The following is a 21,433-nucleotide window of genomic DNA, read 5'->3' as shown; positions in this document are numbered from 1 at the left end:
ATTAGAGAATTCCAATATTTTTCAGATAATTTTAATATTAATTTTTTTAATATTATATTTTCAGATAAATTTTAATATTTTTCTATTTCTTATATTAAAAGTATCTGCATTTGAGTTGTGAAAAAGATACCTATGCGTCATTGCGATACCATAATGGCGACTGCATCCCGGCGAATTAAGCTTGGGCAACAGATTCGATTGTGATTTATGGTTAGTATAGTGACACAAAATTTACTACGATATATTCTACCCTTCGCAATAATGAAAATCTCGGAAAAGAACACGATTTTTCTATCATATACGCGTTTACCAAATTCCAGAAAATATGGGACGAAGCGTGCGACACACGCGCGATTCCGCGCGACGGCTGCCAGGCCGTTGCGTCTCGCAGCGGTCGGAACGCACGTCCTGACGAGGACGAGGGTTGCATCGATGCTTGAATACGCGTCGCACGTCCTGGAAACCGTGTGGCGAGTGTAGTGGATGTGCTTCGACAATGAGAGTCCTGGAATTGCTAATTAGGCTGTTTTTCTTCTCGAGAGGGTGTGTGCTCGAGGGTTCGTCTTTTGTTGCGATTTGTCGAATCGAGTGGATGTGCATCGGCAGTGAGGGTTTGGAATGTACAAGCGTGAAGTACATGCAAGGATTTGTGTTTGTTAAACTGAAAGGATTGACACGATAACGATGTATGTAACTAGGAAGAAATAGTAATGAAGGTTATGTAAGTAGAATTAGAAAATAATTCAAGGATGTGTATAGTATTCGTAATGTACTTTATACAAGTATGAATAGGTATAGTGGTGTAGAATTAGTCGTAAGCATAATTAAAAGAAAAATAAAAACATCCCATATGATGTTTATTCGGTTTTGTTTGCCTATGATAGTCTTAAGACGATTTTGCACTTAACTCACTAGCGCCACCACGACCCGTATCTCCAAAGAATCTAATAACGTATCATATATATCCTCAAATTATCTTCTACTTTTGCTGATATAATTTTGTAACTTTCTCCTTACTAGAACAGCACTAATTTGCAATGTAATTCACCTACTTCTATTTTAATTGATATTAACAGAAAAGTAAGTATAATTTCGTTTTTCCCGAAACCAGAGAACTATGTTAAAATTGTAACCCCTGTATGAAAATATTCTCCAATTACGAAAGATTGATAAAATTTTAAAATATGCAACGTGTTAAGTATTATTTAAATATACTCTATTCCGCGATAAACACAACGATCCATCATTTCTTAAAGGGAAGCTAAAAATCCATTTTAACTATACAATTTAGGCAGAGAATTTATAATTATACCTACTTCGCGTAGCACTTAAATCCACTGGCTGTTGAACTATATCTCGAACTTTTTATTCAAAAAAGGAAAAGATTTATTTGCATTAACGTCACGAGGGGCGTTGATGTGAAATTTTTATCGGGAAATGACGTAGGGAAAAACGGCGTTATCAGTATCAGGCTGCTTTCGTTTCCACAGCTGCAAGTCGTCGTGCATGCTGGGACGTCGTCCTCGACATCGATACACGGACGATGTCGTGCAAACAAAAGTCTCATCGGGTTTATGCGGCTTATGTCGGCGAGGAAAAACTCTGAGAATATCCGATTCCCCACGTTCTATGCGCATGCATCCGACAGAGTAAACAGAATATTTCCGTTGCAACCTACCCGAGCCACCCGATACTGTGAAATACCTAAGAAAGTCGCGATCGAATCCGTGACGAGGACATCCGGCGATTTAAAAAAAAAAATTCTCTCGCTTCAAAATTACCATAAAAAATAGAAACGTTTAATTATAAATAAATTTTTAATCCTTTTTCTATGAATCTCTCGGTGTTTCAAATTATTTCTATTATTGGAACTAAATTGTTTTTTAAATTCTCTTTTTTATCACGCTATGAATTTTCTAAAATTATGATAATTGCGGGAAAAGAATTGATTTCTGATTTAAAAATATTTGTTTTCTTTTTTGCTTGACTATAGAAATTTATTAAATTAGAAAAATAACAAAAATAAATGAATTTTTTAATTTATTAGAGAATTCCAATATTTTTCAGATAATTTTAATATTAATTTTTTTAATATTATATTTTCAGATAAATTTTAATATTTTTCTATTTCTTATATTAAAAGTATCTGCATTTGAGTTGTGAAAAAGATACCTATGCGTCATTGCGATACCATAATGGCGACTGCATCCCGGCGAATTAAGCTTGGGCAACAGATTCGATTGTGATTTATGGTTAGTATAGTGACACAAAATTTACTACGATATATTCTACCCTTCGCAATAATGAAAATCTCGGAAAAGAACACGATTTTTCTATCATATACGCGTTTACCAAATTCCAGAAAATAAGAAAACTAATCAAATCTCTTGTAATTAATATACCAGAAAATTGCAAAATTCGTTTTCATCGTTGCGCGAGTATTGAACAAAATTTACGACGATGGGGCCCGGTCGTTGCAGAGGAAACGAGTTAATTTCGTTTCCGATTGATTCTAATTATACGCGTAATAAGCATTCCTAATTGAAAATGATCTGGATAACGGATTAACGAGCGCGATTAATTAATACGAACATTGCTTGTTATTAAAGTTCGTTCATTATTGGAGGGAAAAAATAGCAGGATGGAATATTAATTAAAATTTCGACTCGATCGGATCGGTTTCACCTTTGTAAAATTTATCCGTCGCTAAGTACTCTCTTCTTTTTTCAGCTCATTGTCCGATTACAATGATTCAGATTGGCTCGATGCAAAGAAGATATTTCGTTTTTCTTTCTTCTTTCCTCCTCTTCTTCTTTTTTTTTTTTTTTTTTTTTTTTTTTTTTAATCCCAAAGGATAATAGCGCAGGAGGCAGAGGAAGCAAAAATGGTGGAAACGAAACGAGCCCGAACGAGCAATATTCGTCTCACTAGGAGTTACACCTCGCTGGTTACATTGTACTATTCTACAGACTGCACTTTGCGCAGTAGTCTGCCGTTCCATATGCCAGACAGGCTCTCAGAGCTATTTATGGAATGAAACAAAAAGGACGCCGTAGGATAAGACCTATGGAAATTTATGCCCGTGAAAAAGTGCTCGACGGCTAATCAAGGATCACGCTTGCGTTTCGTATTAATTTCCAGTTGCAATTTCGAATAATTATTTTCACCACAGCGACACACGGTTCATGCGAATTTTTCGCGAGCCCGTTCTTTGACAGCACGTAATTTCGTTGCAGAAATTTTAATTAATATGGTTAACGGTATTCCTATTTTTTCGATTATTTTTTGAACTTTATTACTTTACTCTTGGTTTTAATTAGTTTAATACTTTGTTTTGTATCGTTCGTGTATGGTACGGTAGAGTTGTTTTTTGAAAAATACGAGGATTAATATTTGTCGTGAAATGGATTTATGTATGAAAATAATTTCGTTAAAATTTTTGACTTTTTAATTCCCAAAATATGGTTTGATGAAGAAGCTATTGTAATTTCTGTAATGGTTATTATTTTATACATTATTTAAGCAATGATGTATGCAATCGATAAATTCATTTTGTATTTTGTTCAAATATATTGCAATGTATTTACACTACGCGATAATTAATTTTGGTACATTCGTATATTTTTATGCAATTTAAATGTATAATTTATCGTGCGCAGAAGAAGACAATAAATAGTGCTTCCATTCGTTGATTTATTTCTTATTAATTTATATATTTCAGTAACATTCGTGCAAAGCTTGTATAAATGGATTAAAATATATACATCTGCAGATGGTAGTATACCTATTATTTATTATTATCATGACATTTGACAGAAATTATTATTATTGCAATAACCGATATATTTATTCTAGAGAATGGAATAACAGTAGAAGATTTATTGTTTAAAGTTCCTCTTTAAAATTTTATGACAAATCTACCCCTAAATTTTTTTATATTTGAAAATATAAATATAGAAATGTTCCAAGCCATAAATCTAGAGGAAATTAATTTTTCATTTATTTCACACATTATTTGCGAAATGCCATATCTAAAAATTATTTGCCTAATTTGATAATTCTATTTTCATAATCATGATCATAATTATTCCTCTTTGAATATTTCATAAATCCTCGCAATATGTCCATTATTATTCAATGTAAAAATATAACAATTAAAATGGTAAAAATAATAAAATTCATTGAACGACATATTATTAAAAAAAAAAATTACATGAGTCCAATTTAAAGTCCATGAACAACCCCAATAATAATAACACCAAAATTTTACACGAGTAGGGGGAAAATAAAAATTCCTTTCATGCATGACAAAGCTAAAAATTATCGCATAGTCGAGCGACCGATAAATTCCAACATTTAATAAACCACCACGATCGTGACCACGACTTCTACTTTCGTCGGACCAAACAAAGACCCATGTTTCCACAAGACTCGCGCTTCCAGCTCCATCCCGATTGTTCTCGAATTCCCAGGGAATCGAGATCTCCGCAAACAATCGAAAACAAATTCCCCTCGGCACCCGGAACAATTCATACCGGGCGTAATTATCCTGGGACGCGATACGATTCAATTTTCCGCTTAATTAGCGCGATCATTAATAGCCGAAATCGAAGTTCCGCGATACTTTCGATCGGCCAGTCAATTAAACTTTCCCTCCATCGCCGCGGCTCGCATTAATCACGTTACCCCCCTGCAAGACGTTATTACTCGAATGAAAAACTCGGGGTCCACGCGGAAAAGGCAAACCGTGAAAATAAACGAAAAATCGAAGGAGGGTGAGTGGACTCGGTCTAGGCCGATCTTCTTCCGTTCCAACCCCCACCCTCGCTGGAGAAGAACCCTCGAAAGCTTGCGAGTAAAACGGAAGAGGCAATTAATTAATCCGACAGAAAGTATGCCGAAGAAGTTGCAGCACGTTCCAGGCCCGTGTTTCCTTCGCGAAACAATGGAGATTGCAAGTGTACCCTCGAGAAGGGGTAAGGGAGAGAGCACGGGGAATACTCGACTGGATTCCCGGTAACGAAGCGAACCACCAGTCCTCGTGGCCGTTCCTCCACGTCGTCGCGCGTTGCATTTGCATGAAGTTCGAGAACTTTTCGAATAAACACGGGATACCAGAAGCGGCTTCAGCCACCGTTTCCGTGGAACTTTTCCATTTCCGGCTGGTCCGCGGGATCGTCGCCGTTTCTAGAACTTCGAATTCGACCAACGTTTCCGGAAAAAATGCCCCTCCTGCGGAATTTCCTGACCGTGACTCGGTAGATGGTCGGTGGGCGAGTTTGGTGGCTTAGTTTGAGATCGAAAAGGGGAGAGGGGCAAGTCGAGGACGATTTTGGGAGGATCTTTTCGGTATCCGTTCCGGAGCAGGTAGTTTTGAGCGTTTGTTGGGTGTTTGAGGGAAGGAAGTGATAGCGGAGTGAGGTTTTTCGTGATGAAATTTGGTAGAGAAGAGTTGGGGAAATAAATTTTGTGTGGACATTAAATCCAGGTTTAGGGGATGTATGATTTTGTTGAAACGATAATCAGAATGAAATGATAACGGTTCAGAACGGGGAAATAGAAGATTATTCCTCATTCAAATTTTTAATATTGTTTATATTAATAGTGTTTATATGTTATATTTCTATCTTGATAATATTTCTGGATTATATTTCTACGTTAATGGTATTTATATTATTAATACATTTTTATATTAATATTATTTATATATTATATTTCGATATTAATAATAATTCTACACATTTCCGCTATTTGATAATTTATTTATTTATATGTTATATTTCTATTATTAATATATTTTTATATTAATATTATTTATATATTCTATTTCGATATTAATAATAATTCTAAACATTTCCGTTATTTGATAATTTATTTATTTATTTATTTATATGTTATATTTCTATCTTGATAATATTTCTGGATTATATTTCTACGTTAATAGTATTTCTATTATTAATATATTTTTATATTAATGTTATTTACATATTATATTTCGATATTAATAATAATTCTACACATTTCCAGTATTTGATAATTTATTTATTTATTTATGTGTTATATTTCTATCTTGATAATATTTCTGGATTATATTTTTACGTTAATAGTATTTCTAATATTAATATATTTTTATATTAATGTTATTTATATATTATACTTCGATATTAATAATAATTCTGTACATTTCCGAAATTGAATAATTTATTTAAACCTGTATAATAATATAATAATTAAAAATTACCTCTTTTAATTGTATACCCAATTTTCCTACTTCTATAATAAAATTACTGACAATACACTGCACATAATAAAAAGAAAATAATTAATCGCATAATCATTATATAACGACGCACACAGCACCAAATGCCAATATTTAATTAATTATTTAACAAGAGACCCAAATCATTTGAAATTTTCTTCCTATTACAGTACGTCTGACCAATCGTAGACTGTATCTACTTACAAATTTCCAACTCTTTTGTTCTCAACATCTATTACGCTATGGGTTTAATTACTCTAATATTAATTTAATTACTGTACTCTTCTACTCGCCAATTAAATTTAATTCTATTTCCTGGAATTCCTACGCAGTACCGATCTTTCGCCGAAGAGAATGAAATAAATCACGTTAAAATATGCCGGTAAAAGGTGCATCTTCAACCGTGAGAACTACGGACGAACGCGTTCTCTTCTGCATAGTTGCAAATCGGTGGAAGATATATGACCAACGGTGAAAGAATAATGCGACTGCCAATGCTAACTGATTCTGTATGGGCCGGCAGAATTTTCCTGGCCACGGTAATGATGTTTTATGTGAGAAGAAACATGGCCCTTCCGGGAGCCGTGCACCATCCGCAGGGGAACGATGCACTATTTAGATAAGGCACTTTGCAAGCGACTACAGTGACAGGGAAGTAACTCGTACCTGCACAGTGAATATCGATGGTTTCGTTCAATTAACTTCCCAACCATTTTTCAAGATCATTGATAATTTCCTGGAAATTACACTGAAATAAATCGTCATATTTATCGGAAAACACTCCAATAAATTTTTATAATGATTACAGAAAATTTACATAGCCAAGATTTCATGGCACATTATTTTTCGGTCCATTTTATATCCTTCCTGAGGAAATAAACAGGAAAATTACTGAAATTGGCTAATTTTGGACCTTGCTGATAACGAAAAATTTATATGCAGTATGTTTTTATAAATTTTGGGACCACAATAATTGTCGAATAAAATGTTGCAATATATTGTTCTTTTTGTAATAACAAATTTGTTATTACAAGAAAAATTATTCTTTCGTGTATACACTATACAGGATGGCTTGGAATTACCATTTCCTAGTAACAAAAATACTTTTGAGTGCAGAGGACTCAAGGAAACACTATGTACATGTCTCATAAACATACAATAGAATTTAATCGAACCAAAACAAGGAATACCATTATTTATTGGCCAACCTAATGTAAATTCGAACATTCTTACATGATCACCCCTTCACGATATTCGTATTTCACCTTCGACATTTTCCCAGAGAAAGGAGGAAGTAAAAACTGACCAATTTCGAACCCAATTTTTAACAACAAATTATTACAAGATACATTTTTAAAAATTTTACAGATTTCAAAATACACAATTATTTTAAGGAATTCCAAGTGAATAATGATCAATATTTCACGAATTACATTGCACAATGATTATTGTAGCAATTACAATCTATAGAAAAGTATCCTGCAAAATTTTGTATTGACAGTCAAGTTCAAAATTAGACAATTACGATCATGTAAAGTGATCGTGGAATAAGTAAAAATGTAATGTTCGATAACGAAGCTATCGAAAAGCTGAGAGAAACGGAACTGGATCACAGCGATGGAAGTTCCGACTCGTTTTCGATAGTTCTACAACTTCTTTGAACTTCTTCTCGAGATAGCTATCGATTTCTTATCCAAAACTTTCCTTCTATGACAGAGAAATCTCACGGTACTTGCGGGATCCTCGAGAACTCGAGAAGCCAAGATTTTCAACAGGTATCCCCGCGTTTTTGAACACGATCGTTCTCGTGGATTACGAGAAAATCCAGGTGGAAATATTAATGACTATAATACCCTAGTCAAACCATATTTCAGACTTTTCCACTCCCTCTCCTTTCCTTTTTCCATTCGTGCATGTGAACACAGAGTGTATATACCTACTTTATTTTCTCTTTAATTTATCTATAATAAAAGTTATAAAATTACAAATATCTGTAATAAAATATAATAAAATTATAGATATCTATAATAAAAAGAGACTCAAAAATGAATTTTAATAATAAATTCAAAGGAAATTATTTTACGATAATGTGTATTAAAAAATTATTTTTATCCACAGGAGTTGAAGAAATTTAACCCTTTTCACTCGACGATTTTTTGGCTAAAGAAGAGCAGGAGTTCAAAGATTTATTGCTATAAAGCTGACGATATTTTTTGGAGTAGTAAATGGGAATTCGTATAATAATTAACACATAGAATTATTTCATCTATTCTCTTAATACTCTCAAATTTAAATTACAAAAATATCTTATCTTTACTATCTTAAATTTGACATATCAACGAGTATCGATCTTTGAAATTTTATCAAATGGCGACTAAAAGGCGCATCTCGGGTGCAAAGAGTTAAAGCTTCTGTTTGTCAATGGATTTTAAGGAAATTGTGTTTCAGGATGAGTATATTTAAAATTTATTTTTGTCAACAGATTTTGTTAAGATCGTGCCTCTTGCAGTGAAAATAGTTAATAGACTTATATCTCTCGCCGTTGGAAAGACAACTGAATGAGCTTTTAACGTAATAACGCAGGAGGCTATTTTATCATTAACAAATATTTAACAACCCTCAAGACAACGGCAATTTCATCAGCCGAGGATTCTTCGTAAACGAAGCTATTAATGCCTCGAGTTCCCAAACCTTGGAGACCTCGCGAAGGGACTGTCTCAGCTTCGTGCAATTTCAAATCCGACAAACAGTCGAACTACGTTTAAACGAACTTAAGGAAACCCAGTGTTAATCCACGGTGAAATAATTAGGGTACAAACTCAGCCAACATTATGCTGCAATATATTTCCTTTCACTTTCGTAATTAAGAAGCTCTACATTTATTTAATTAATCCTCTGCAACTCTAGAGCTATTTTGAACAGACTCGTTACTTGTTAACTTCAACTGCGAATTTATTACACGTACAATAAAATTTAAATAACAGAGATTCATAAAAATTCTGTGTCACAGTGCTGTCAATTGGGGAAGACTCTAGGATGTCCCAAAATTCACGCAAGATTTTAAATTTGCGCCATTTGTGCTTTTCAACACTGAAAAGAAGGATTATTAAAAATGGAGAAATATACGAAAAAATAACGCATTTTCATTGTTCAGCAATATTTCCAATTTTTATTTAAATTTAATTAAAACCCTGAGATTTTTATCAAAACTACTTGTTGCGTGAATTTTGGGGCACCTAATATAATACTATATATAAATTCCAAAGTGTAATAGAACCTGTATATGGAAGCTAATAATATAATATAATTCTTTACAATAATTATCCAAAATAAAAATTCTTCCAAATTATTTCCAAAATTTGAACTTATTACAAAACACCAATATACACACCCAATCAAATTCATTTGCACTGTTATTCGAATTTGAAATATAAAATTCAGGACTACGATCCACAACAATTAAAATCCTCACGCAGATCAACGAGAATTTAATCATCAAAGCGTTCTCTAAGCACGAACAACACAAACAGCAACTTCCATCAGGCGAAAGCAAAGCAACGTGGCCGCACGATCAACAAATCAGCGAGAAAAATTAAGCACGCTTAATCTGTCGAAACTGCAGCCTTGGAGACACATCAGCCCGAAAACCGGTGCATTCGCCTAATTAAAAGCCACGCAACAGGAATTCCTCCAAGGTTCCAGAAACCCCAATTAAAATCGCACAGCCCTTTAAACCGACAAAGCGAGGCAAACAAACGCGGTTGGGGGTTGCGCGGGAATTCCGGGCCCAAAAAGGGGGTAGGAGAGGAAAACGAGGAGAGAGAGAGTCGCGTCACCCTGTAACCAACATCCCCAACCACCCGTGTACCTCCGCAGAAATTTTCCTCTCGTTACAGAAAACTTCTTTCACCGGCAAAAAGTTGCACGCTCGAAAACGTCGGCATTTGTTATTTGACGTTTTAATGAAATACGGGGGCGAGAATTTAATTAACCCTCAGCCGGTAATGAAGAAGGAGGGCACACACGCGGATTACACGTTTAATGTCGGCGTGAGCCGTGGCCCGGACCTCGCTTTTTCCTATCTCTCGCGGCAACTCCTTTGTTTGCGGCGCGTTCGCGGAAACGCAACCGCGTGACGGTTCGCCACCTGTCCCCGTGGCAACTTTTTCACGGCTGAAATAAGCCAGAGATTCTCTCTCTTCTTTCCTAATTTTCTCTTCTTTTTACGCCCAGCTATGGGAATAATTACCCGCGAATTATACGCGGCCACGCGCATGCGTGTTGTGGTTCTCGAGAGGGGAGATGGCCGTTTTGGTGTGAAGATTGTATTAGAGAACGTGGATAAACGTGCTTAACATTAGATTTACGGAACCCTTCAATTTGACGGAAGGGTTGCTCCAATTATACGGTGGTAACAGATTTAGTCAACTTATATTAAGACTGTTAATATTGTAGAGATAAGGTGGTGTTAAATAATATAACTACTATTTATTAACATAAAATATAATATACAATGTACGGTGACGGCAAAGATTACGAATATAGATATCTATCAACTAAACTCTTACGACTACAACGACACAATTATACCTAACAACACGAATACAACTAACACCATTACAGCTAACAACACAATTACAACTAACAACTTCTTTCTTCACAACTCTCTGCTACGAACTCTAACATACTACACCGTACTACGACATACTACATACTGCCTACTCACGCCCTTGCATCCCTATTTAAAACCATACATTCTATCCTCTTTCATACCTATTCTCTCTTTCCAAATCACACTTTCCTACGCACTCCTTGCAATCTTACCCTCGGCGGGTCACGTAGCCCAAACACTCAAACGCATTCCTAAAGACACTCTTCACTTTCATCCGATACATTCATAAACATCCCGTCCACACGATCCTAGCGCACGGTTATCTGTCCTTTCGTACGCACTCTAGATAACATGCTTGACCCACTCATCCTGCGATACCACAATATAATATATAATTGTTTTCAAATTAAACTAATCGTTAAGAAAAAGGGCACGTGCTTTCCTTTACCTGTCAATTTGACAGATGTCCTTGGAAATAGGTATACAGATAGCGTCCGTAAACCTAGTGTTAATGGAGCTTGTGACACGGTTAGAGGTGTTAGGTATCGATTATTAAATGAGGATTCACGAGGATTAGGTTTGAGGTTAGGTTTGAGGTTAGGTTTGTGACTGGACGCTGCGACTGGTCACTTGGCATACTTATCGTTGTCGTTTATGATACTTAACACTTTCACTGCCACGCATTTTTTAAGCCAAAGATTCTCTCTCTTCTTTTCTAATTTTATCTCTTTTTACGCCCAGCTATGGGAATAATTACCCGCGAATGGTTCTCGAGGAGGGAGATGGGCTTTTTGGTGTGAACATTGTATTAGAGAACGTGGATAAACGTGCTTAATGGAGCTTGTGACACGGTTGGAGGTGTTAGGTATTGGTTATTGAATGAGGATTCACGAGGATTAGGTTTCAGGTTAGGTGTGAGGTTAGGTTTGAGGTTAGGTTTGTGACTGGGCGCTGCAACTCGTCACTTGGGTTATTTAGCGTTGTCGTTTATGATACTTAACACTTTCACTGCCACGCACTTTTTATATTGTATGCTCAGGGGGCCACGATTTTAAGATATAATTATTTTTAAGATATAACAATGAATTATTGAACAATATGACAAAGAAAAGAAAAACATGGTGCAAGATATTTACTTTTTCTATTCAAAGTTCTTTATTTATTTAAGTTGTTCGAATTGTCAAAAAAATGGTGAAAATAAAACAAATAGAAATTTAGAAAATTAATATCGCCGGCCACTGGTGACCATCGTGGCAGTCAACGTGTTAATGGTCTGAAATAATGTTACGCACGGTTAGAGATTTTCTAGGATGGAAAGTAGTGTGATTTGTATATTAACTTCTTCGTTCACCAAAAGAGTCCCAATAGTGGTCACTGTTTAATTAGACAGTGCATTGTGGATGCAAATAAGCGTGGTAATATTACTAGAAAAGGACAATACAATGATTGGTTCGTTTCATTCATCAAGTGAATCCCAATTATATCGAATTTTCTGTAAAAACATCAGTGCTGAAGATTGTCATATCAGAGAAATCAAATGTAAATAAGCCTCGAACCAAATTGGACAGAAAGATCATCAAATATGTGGTACACTAGTGTAAATACATAAAAATGATAAGTACCAATTAGTGTCCCTTAATAAATAGTACAAATATAAATTTACTAATAATTTAATCCAATCAAACATCAGAATTCTGAACTCCTTCAACTCTTTGCTCCCTACTGCCACCGTTATGAAAATATAAATAAATCTACATCGTAATATTTAGTCCTATTTTTATCTAAAAACTCGAATAACTATGTGAGGCTACAGCATAAATAAATTCACCGATATTTATAATCCATATATTCATTTCGAAGCGGAACTTTTGCTAGGGAAAAACTTCTCGATACAAAAATATATCAAGATTGACGATGAAATCTACAATAATCAGGTTACGAGTGATTAATTCATCAAAAAACAAATTTTGAGCGATACTTCCATTCTTCATGGTGGAAATATATAATAGCCACGGGAATGCAGCGATCGTGAATCGATGGAGGGTGCAGTTTCAAAATGGCAAATATTAATTCAATAAGGAAATATCACGATTCCGAGTTTCGTTAATTTCGAGTATATCGCACATAAAGGTACATGTTATTGAATACCCCATCGGGAGTACCACGTGTCGACGACAAACACTAATACTAGACACAGTATCGCGTACATATCACGCGAAACAACGCCGAAACACACGACTGATTGGGGACTATCAAAGTGCGCACACGAGTGCACAGCGAGCGTGAAGGTGCAAACGATTACCGATGCACCGGGACAACTTTATGCAAATCCGAGGAACAACTGACAGTGGAACGATCGCGAAAACTTACCGAGCTCGGAGCACGTAACTCCGAAAACTATTACGAGTCTATATCCATCGCGAAATGTACGATAATCGGTTTAAATAATAGCTACTGCTTTGTTAGGTAATTTCGACTATGGATTATGAATTCTCCGTTTCTAATTTCGAGTACATTCAATTTTTTATTTCATAGTTTGGACTCTGAGTGTCCTAAGTTTTGAGTTTTCAATATGCATACAGCGAATTTTTAATTTTTAATTTTCAATTCTGATTTTTGAATTTTTAACGGTGGATTTTAAAAGTTTTTAGATAAACTAACTTTAGATAAAAATTTTGAATTTCGAATCGCGATTACTATAAATTTTTGAATTCAGAATTTGTAATTTAAGTCCTGGGTACTTTGAATTTTTATTCTTTATTCTTTTATTAAATATTTTAAATTTTTGTGCTTGTGTCATGATTCTGAATATTTCCAATTTTGAATTTTATGTTTTGAAATCTGAGATTTGTTCATTTTTAATTCTAGATATTTTGAAGACAGAAGACGTCGAATTACGAATTTTGAATATTTTTCTCCTAACAATTATTGACAGTTTCAATTTACATGTATAGGAGACGATCGTTTGTAGCCGACTAAAACCAAAAATTCCACTGAAGACCTCCCGAAAAAGAGTAATTAAATCAGTCTCGTTAAAGGGAAACGAAAAATCGACAAAGCAATTTTATCTCGCCCGAAACAACCCATGTTAAATTAATGGTCTAACCACCCACCGTAGTGGATAGCCTTTGAACAATATGGGAACAGGAAAGAAAACACAAATTAATTAATTAACGGTATCGTGACAGAGAACAAAGAGGACGACATGTCGAAAAATAAAGAAAAATATCAAATGACAATTAGTAAAACTCAAAGCCCCAGAAATGAGATAAAAAAGCAACACGAAATTTATAAAGATATCAAATTAATTATTTCTATTACAGGAAGATTTAATTCCCTCTTTTTACAATTTCCTATTATTCCTTTTGCAATATCGATAATTGAGTACTCGATACTCATTTAATAAATTTTATTACATTTTACAAAAAGTTTAAAAAATCCTCGACAGAAATAACTTCCGATTGTTATATAAATATATAAACGTTCGAATGAAACGTATCGCGTAGATAAAAGTGAAAGAAATTTTTTATTTATCCGCAGTATAAATTTCACGGACGAAGACGAAGGTAGAAGAGCCACTTAGGATGAAACGAAGGATGCCGGGAAGAAACAGGAAGCGTAACAAATCGGTAAACCTCGTTTATGGAAAGAAGCGTGCAGAGAAAAGCGTAAAAAGTTGATAAAGGTAGGAGCAACGTGGCGAAAAAGGATGCACGGGAAGAAGGCAGAAGGTAAAGGGATCACGAGATACAAACACGGGTGTATTTGCGAAAAAGTCCCGCGTTTTTGCCACGTTCTTTCACGCTCGTCTCTTCGCCACGATGAGATTAAACACCGAGAATGTTACCCGCGAGATAAGTAAATGGAAAGTGACACTCGCCGCGGTAAAACGCGGCTAAATTCTGCTACTCGTTCGCGAATTTGAATTGCGATGCATTTTTGGCACGGGTATCAAGATTACTCGTGACGGATAACGCGAAGCTGATAGAACTTACAATTAACCATTTTTGGTCGAGAACATCGAGGAACTGTCGAGTTACCTCGAATATTTGGTCGAAGAAAAATAATTTTTATAATAAATAATTTTAATTTCATTATTATCGTATAAAATTGTTTATGATTAATTTTTATAATAAATACTTTCAATTTATAGCATTATAATAATAATTAATTTCAGAAAATAATTTTTAGAAATTGTTTCGAAAGCTTTGCGATATTTCTTAATTTATTATAATTTTTTATGGTTAATTTTTATAACAAATACTTTCAATTTTTATCATTATAATAATAATTAATTTCAGAAAATAATTTTTAGAAATTGTTTCGAAAGCTTTGCGATATTTCTTAATTTATTATAATTTTTTATGGTTAATTTTTATAACAAATACTTTCAATTTTTATCATTATAATAATAATTAATTTCAGAAAATAATTTTTAGAAATTGTTTCGAAAGCTTTGCGATATTTCTTAATTTATTATAATTTTTTATGGTTAATTTTTATAACAAATACTTTCAATTTTTATCATTATAATAATAATTAATTTCAGAAAATAATTTTTAGAAATTGTTTCGAAAGCTTTGCGATATTTCTTAATTTATTATAATTTTTTATGGTTAATTTTTATAACAAATACTTTCAATTTTTATCATTATAATAATAATTAATTTCAGAAAATAATTTTTAGAAATTGTTTCGAAAGCTTTGCGATATTTCTTAATTTATTATAATTTTTTATGGTTAATTTTTATAACAAATACTTTCAATTTTTATCATTATAATAATAATTAATTTCAGAAAATAATTTTTAGAAATTGTTTCGAAAGCTTTGCGATATTTCTTAATTTATTATAATTTTTTATGGTTAATTTTTATAACAAATACTTTCAATTTTTATCATTATAATAATAATTAATTTCAGAAAATAATTTTTAGAAATTGTTTCGAAAGCTTTGCGATATTTCTTAATTTATTATAATTTTTTATGGTTAATTTTTATAACAAATACTTTCAATTTTTATCATTATAATAATAATTAATTTCAGAAAATAATTTTTAGAAATTGTTTCGAAAGCTTTGCGATATTTCTTAATTTATTTCTTGTATAATGAGAAACCAATTTTTAGAATATTGAGTTCTGTCAGGACATTTGTTATGGTATTTTTAGAAAAATTGTGTGAAATATTTAATTAATTGAATTCTTGGATTCATCCGTAATTTTTAGAATATTAAATTCTTCTCTTAGGACACTTGTTTTCTGACGGTTTTGGAAAAATTATGTAATATGTTGGAAAATTAAGGAGATTAAATATTAAATTTAATTACGAAATGAATTCTTGATTTGTGAAATATTACAAATATTAATGTGCTCTTGGAAAATATTTTATCTTCTTCCAAAAAGCTCGCTCTTAAACATCGTCCACTTTCTTTAAAAATTTACTCGAAACTTACAGTCTTCTATAAAAGATCAGACTAAAAAAATTTTTTACTTTCCTATATATATACACCATAAAAGATCTAGTTTTATCTTTAGGATCTCTTCAAACGTGCCCGTAAAAGTTCCATTTTCTGTTTTCAGGAAAAATCGTAAATAATGCTACCTTTTCCTTAACCACGTACTACAGAATTCCAAATCCTTTCACGAGATTAAGAAAAATCACTACCTTTTCCATCCACGTGCTCTCAAAGAAAAATCGAAACCAAGTGAAAATACCACTAATTTTGAAAAACAAAAATTCTCAAACATTCTGCCAGCTAAACAAACAGGAAAAACTCCATCTCCTTTCCATAGAACCAAAATAATATACATATACACATATATAAACACGCTCAAAAAAATTTAATTCCCCAAAAATCCCATTTCTCTTCTTCACCCCCCAAAAATAAAAAAACCCTCGAACTTCCTATAGCTTCCTTAACCCTAAACCTACCACAGCTTAAATAACCATTCCTAAAATTTTGATTTAAAATTCTGCATTTAGGATTAATAATTTAAAAAAGAAATTTTATCTTTTAAGCTTCGTTAAGCTTCGTTCCTTTCTTCGTCCATCGTTTATCCGATCGTGGTAGGTTTACTGTCAAACACCGAAAGTTTGCCAACCCGTTCCATTCAAGTATACACAGTTGGCAGAAAATTCGCGAACTCGAAAAAGCCCGCACACGTGGAAGGAACTGAAAGGACGAGCAGGAGCCGCACGCTATTACGCAGTCGTGAAGCAGGAAGCAGACTCCGCTCGATCATTCTCATTGTCGCTGTCCGGCCATCAGAAATTTCCCATCAAACCCGCATTTACACCTCGAATCTGAGAGGCAGGATCCTTTAATAGCCCCGGCAGGCTGCTGCAAGAAGAAAAACCCGATTTCGCCGATGAAGCCGGTCCTCCGGCCACGATTCTCTCCCTTTTGTTCCCGATTGAATGGTAGGCTCGATATCAATTGAAACGTTCCAGAGGAAACGACTCCATCGGCTCGACCAACAGAAAATTTTTAATGAAAGTCGCCAGAGATAGAAAACGGCAAACGGGGAAACGCGGCCGTGAGAAAGGAAGAAGAGAGAGGACGACGAGATAGAGAGAAAAAGAGGGAGAGAAAGAGAGAGAGGGAAGCGGAGAGTAACTGTGGATTCGTTGGGGAAAAGAAAAGTGGAGACGGAGGGTTGGTGTGCCGGTGGTGGCAGAGGGAAAGCGAGCCAAGGTAATCTCTGACATCTTGTTACAGCTCGGCATAAGAAAGAGGAAGCCTAGGGGGTGGCGGCTGCGAGACCTCTTCGTGGCCGCGTTCAATTAAAGCGTCACCTCGCGGAGGAAACTTTTATATGAATGGTTTTCATTACGTCGCGGACTTATTAAAGCCGTCTTCGCGCGAGCATTAATATCCCGAGTCCAGACGAGTTTTGTTATCAGGCCATCCGCCATTCAAGCCCGGGACGATTCTATCGTTCGGGCTGCCGGCTGACATGATGGACGCTGCGTCGCGTCCCGACGTCCACGTGTACGAATTAATGGACTGATTGTTTCCGACTGCGGGACGAACGCGTCTCTTCACTGCGGATTTCAGGGAAAATCGGCGAGAGAGCCGCGTCGAATTGTGATTCGAAAATTGTGAATTAATATCGGTGACTCGACGCGAATCGAGCAGCTTTAGTCTCGCTAGAAACAACGCGGAAGATCAGTGTGAGATTGTTATTGAGTTGCAATTCGAAAATTGGAGATTCATTTAAGTAGAGTAGTTTCACTTAGATGAGTGAGAGATTTAAAATTGTGAATTAATATCGGTGACTTGAAATATTTCTTTGTGTTCCTGATAATTATGAATATTTGAATGTAGACATTTGAAATTGATACATTGCTCGGTATTTGACATTATTTCGGAGATTGTTTCTTCATTTCAGTGGAGTAGTTTCGATTTAAGGAGAAATAACGTTGAAGATGAGTGAGAGATTTAAAATTGTGAATTAATATCGGTGACTTGAAATATTTCTTTGCGTTCCTGATAATTATAAATATTTGGATGTAGACATTTGAAATTGATACATTGTTCGATATTCGATATTATTTTAGAGATTGTTTATTCAGGTATTATTGGATGCAATATAAATAAGAAAATTGTTAATTATTAACTGTAAATTAAAGAACTAATTGTCTCTGGGGGATACGTGTAATTTACTCTGTAAATTATTATTTCATAGGGAGAAAAATATCGTAATGGAGGGTTTAGTTGCTATGATTAGGATCTTCCAAATACACAATATAATTTAAGAATTCATTTTCTAATTTTCCTAAATTTCTTTACTACTGATTGAGATTCTTATGCTTGACAAAATATTTCATTTGCCAGCAGCGAAAATTAATTAAAAAAATGATAAATATTGCTAAATTTTTATAGCATAATTATTAAATGGCTATTAATATTATATAAAGATTTCTATTACTCACCAATACAGCTTATTTAAATCCACAGATATCCTCTTGAATCCTCGTTCACGTGAAAATTATTGTCTTGCAAACGAGCATAAACTCTATCCTGCAACAGAAAAATATTCTTTCTATTAATAAAATAGAATAATTTCGCGGTATTAAACATTAATAAATAATGACACGACATAGTAAAGGATAACTGGCATAAATCCTCGATTCATTTCCGACATTAAAACGTCGTAAATTGTCAGAGATAAATTACCCATCTGCTTATCTCCTTCGATAAAATATTCCAAAATATTCAGAAACATCGTAATCTGTCGTTCGCGAGGCACGTGTACCTTAATCCCAATCGCTTATGCGACGCACGAACATTTTCCTACACATCCCTCCCATTCCAATAATCCCAACGTACGAGCCACAAAAGAAGAAACACGACTGCACGCGAACCGACCTATTCACCCCGGGATCCCTGGACCAGCAGCCCGATTCAGCTCAGAAATAACGCAAACAGCATCCCCATAGCCGACTAGCCTACATCTCCCGAGAAAGCGAGCCACTGAACCAAAAGCACGACCTTAACGCGGCGGATTAATTTTTAAGCGTATAAATAACTCTGGCGCCGCGGGAAAGCGACTTTGGCTGGAAGGTGGCCGAACAATGGCGTCGGCCCGGCCCGGAAAAGAGGCTTTTGAAATCCGGCGTACGGATATTAAACGTCGTTGGACCTGGAAGCCAGTGAAAACCCCGAAACTCGGCGTACAGGGCCGTGCAACAACGTGAAAGCGCGAGAGGGTGGAAAGGGGGTGGGAACGGGGTTGCTGCATGTCTGGCGGAATTATGACCACGCGCAAGCAACTCCGTCTACGAGGCCTGGCCTCCTTGATTTCGCGGAGTGCTCGTCGTTTCCGCAGTTTCTTCGAGCGCGTAACGAAGAATCGCGAACGGGGGTTGCATCCCCTAGGCGAGTTAGCTAACGTCAGTTTCGCGATGCACGAACGCGTTCGTAATTTCACGCTGGACGAGGGTGGTCGCGGCAATCTTGATGATGGAGTGAGATTTCAGGGTTGCGAGATTGGTTTATTCGAAAGATAATACGCGAACCTTAGTAGCGTAACGTCAAAGAGATCGCGAGGAAAGTTGTTTAGAGTTGTTTCGTGTTGTCTTTTATTTATATTTGTAGGATTTTTGGCTATATTAATCCTTTGCACTCGAGGCCTTCTTCGCACGGCGAACAAGCAACTCGAGACGTTTCGCAGCAAAAATTTTATATTTTAACATTTTACGTATAATAAAACCCTTATGAAGATAATTTCTTAAATATCAGTCTTTGTAATTTTGCTGTGTATGATATTTTATATAACAATTGCCAAGATGCATGCCCGGCTTGTCGAGGCAAGTATTACAATAATATGTTGTTTGATTAGGCTTATTTCTTTAAGAACAGACTTTGCAATCCTTCCTAACTCCTGTTAGAATATTAGGCAGTTTTCCATTCAAGCGGATGTCTTCGGGATCGGAGGTTGAAGTCGACGCTCGATCTCTGTACGAGTGTCACCGACTATGAATGGTATTCTTGAAGGTATTTCTTCAGATTCAGTATAACTAATCCATTCAGAACTATCCAATTGTGAGTCGTCTGTAGCATCAGTTTTTCTGTCACATTCACTTTCTGTTACAAAAACAGTCTGTATTAAACTTGAACTGTCTGTATTAAAGTTGAATAATCAGAGAACACGCGTACACAGATGTATGGTGAAAAATAGAAAGACAGGAGAGAAAAATGTTATTGCTATGGACGCTACGACAATGTCAAGTGTGCCCTGCAAGTCTTGGGTTAGAATTGGATTTGGACAAAAATTTCTAGTTCACGTCACGTGCGACCCCTTCACAAAATATTGACCCAAGATACCTAAATCAGAAAAATATCTTGCATTTTAACACTGAGGAATGGGGTGCAGAAGGGTGGCCTGAGTGTCAAACTATCGTGGATACTAGGTAAGAATGTAGTCCAAGAAGTGGATTTTATTTTGCATTCCACTTTCCATTTTTTATTTCTATTAATTTCTATTAATTATGAATGAAATTATGCAAGAGATATACACGAAGCTATAGGCATAATACAAGATAATGATCAAAAATATATGTAAAATATATAATATAATATAATATAATATAATATAATATAATATAACATAATATAAAGTACGTCATTAAAATACATTGAATCATAGCAGCTGGTTGTATTCATTAATTGGATCCAATTTTTAATCATTCGTATTTTTTACAATCAACCATTATTAAAATGGACATCATCCTGTTTCTGTGTAAATACATACCTTAAAACATTTATCAATAACTTCTTCAGATAAACCAACTGCTTCAAAAATTTGAGCTCCTTTATATGATTGTAATGTGGAAATTCCCATTTTTGCCATTACTTTTGCTATTCCTCTCTCCATTGCTTCTGCGTAATTCTGTAATAATATATTTGTTTAATTTCATCTTTCAAACCAATCAACGCTAAGATCATCGTTATTGCCATCTCTTTTTCGTTTCATATTTATTTTATTGTTAAAAATTATAAAGTGCCAAAACTTATCTGTATTATAATAGTATTAGGAAGTATTTACCGCGCATAAAGCA

At 34.7% G+C, this 21,433-nt stretch overlaps 1 protein-coding gene across 2 annotated transcripts in view; it reads right to left on the bottom strand.

Annotated features, from left to right (window-relative positions):
* Window positions 1-21,433, bottom strand: part of Pgant9 (polypeptide N-acetylgalactosaminyltransferase 9) — a 607,825-nt gene that overhangs the window by 200,892 nt on the left and 385,500 nt on the right. For both annotated transcript variants that reach the window (XM_017896748.1, XM_017896749.1), the window contains exon 4: window positions 18,806-18,893. The gene's annotated coding sequence lies outside the window, so the exon portion shown is untranslated. The remainder of the gene's footprint in view (window positions 1-18,805; window positions 18,894-21,433) is intronic.

Source organism: Eufriesea mexicana, unplaced genomic scaffold (genome assembly GCF_001483705.2).
Source record: "Eufriesea mexicana isolate 0111107269 unplaced genomic scaffold, ASM148370v2 scaffold382, whole genome shotgun sequence".
NCBI classification, from domain to species: Eukaryota; Metazoa; Arthropoda; class Insecta; order Hymenoptera; family Apidae; genus Eufriesea; species Eufriesea mexicana.
Note: the sequence above shows the minus strand (reverse complement) of the source record. Positions and strands in the feature narration are given on the sequence as shown.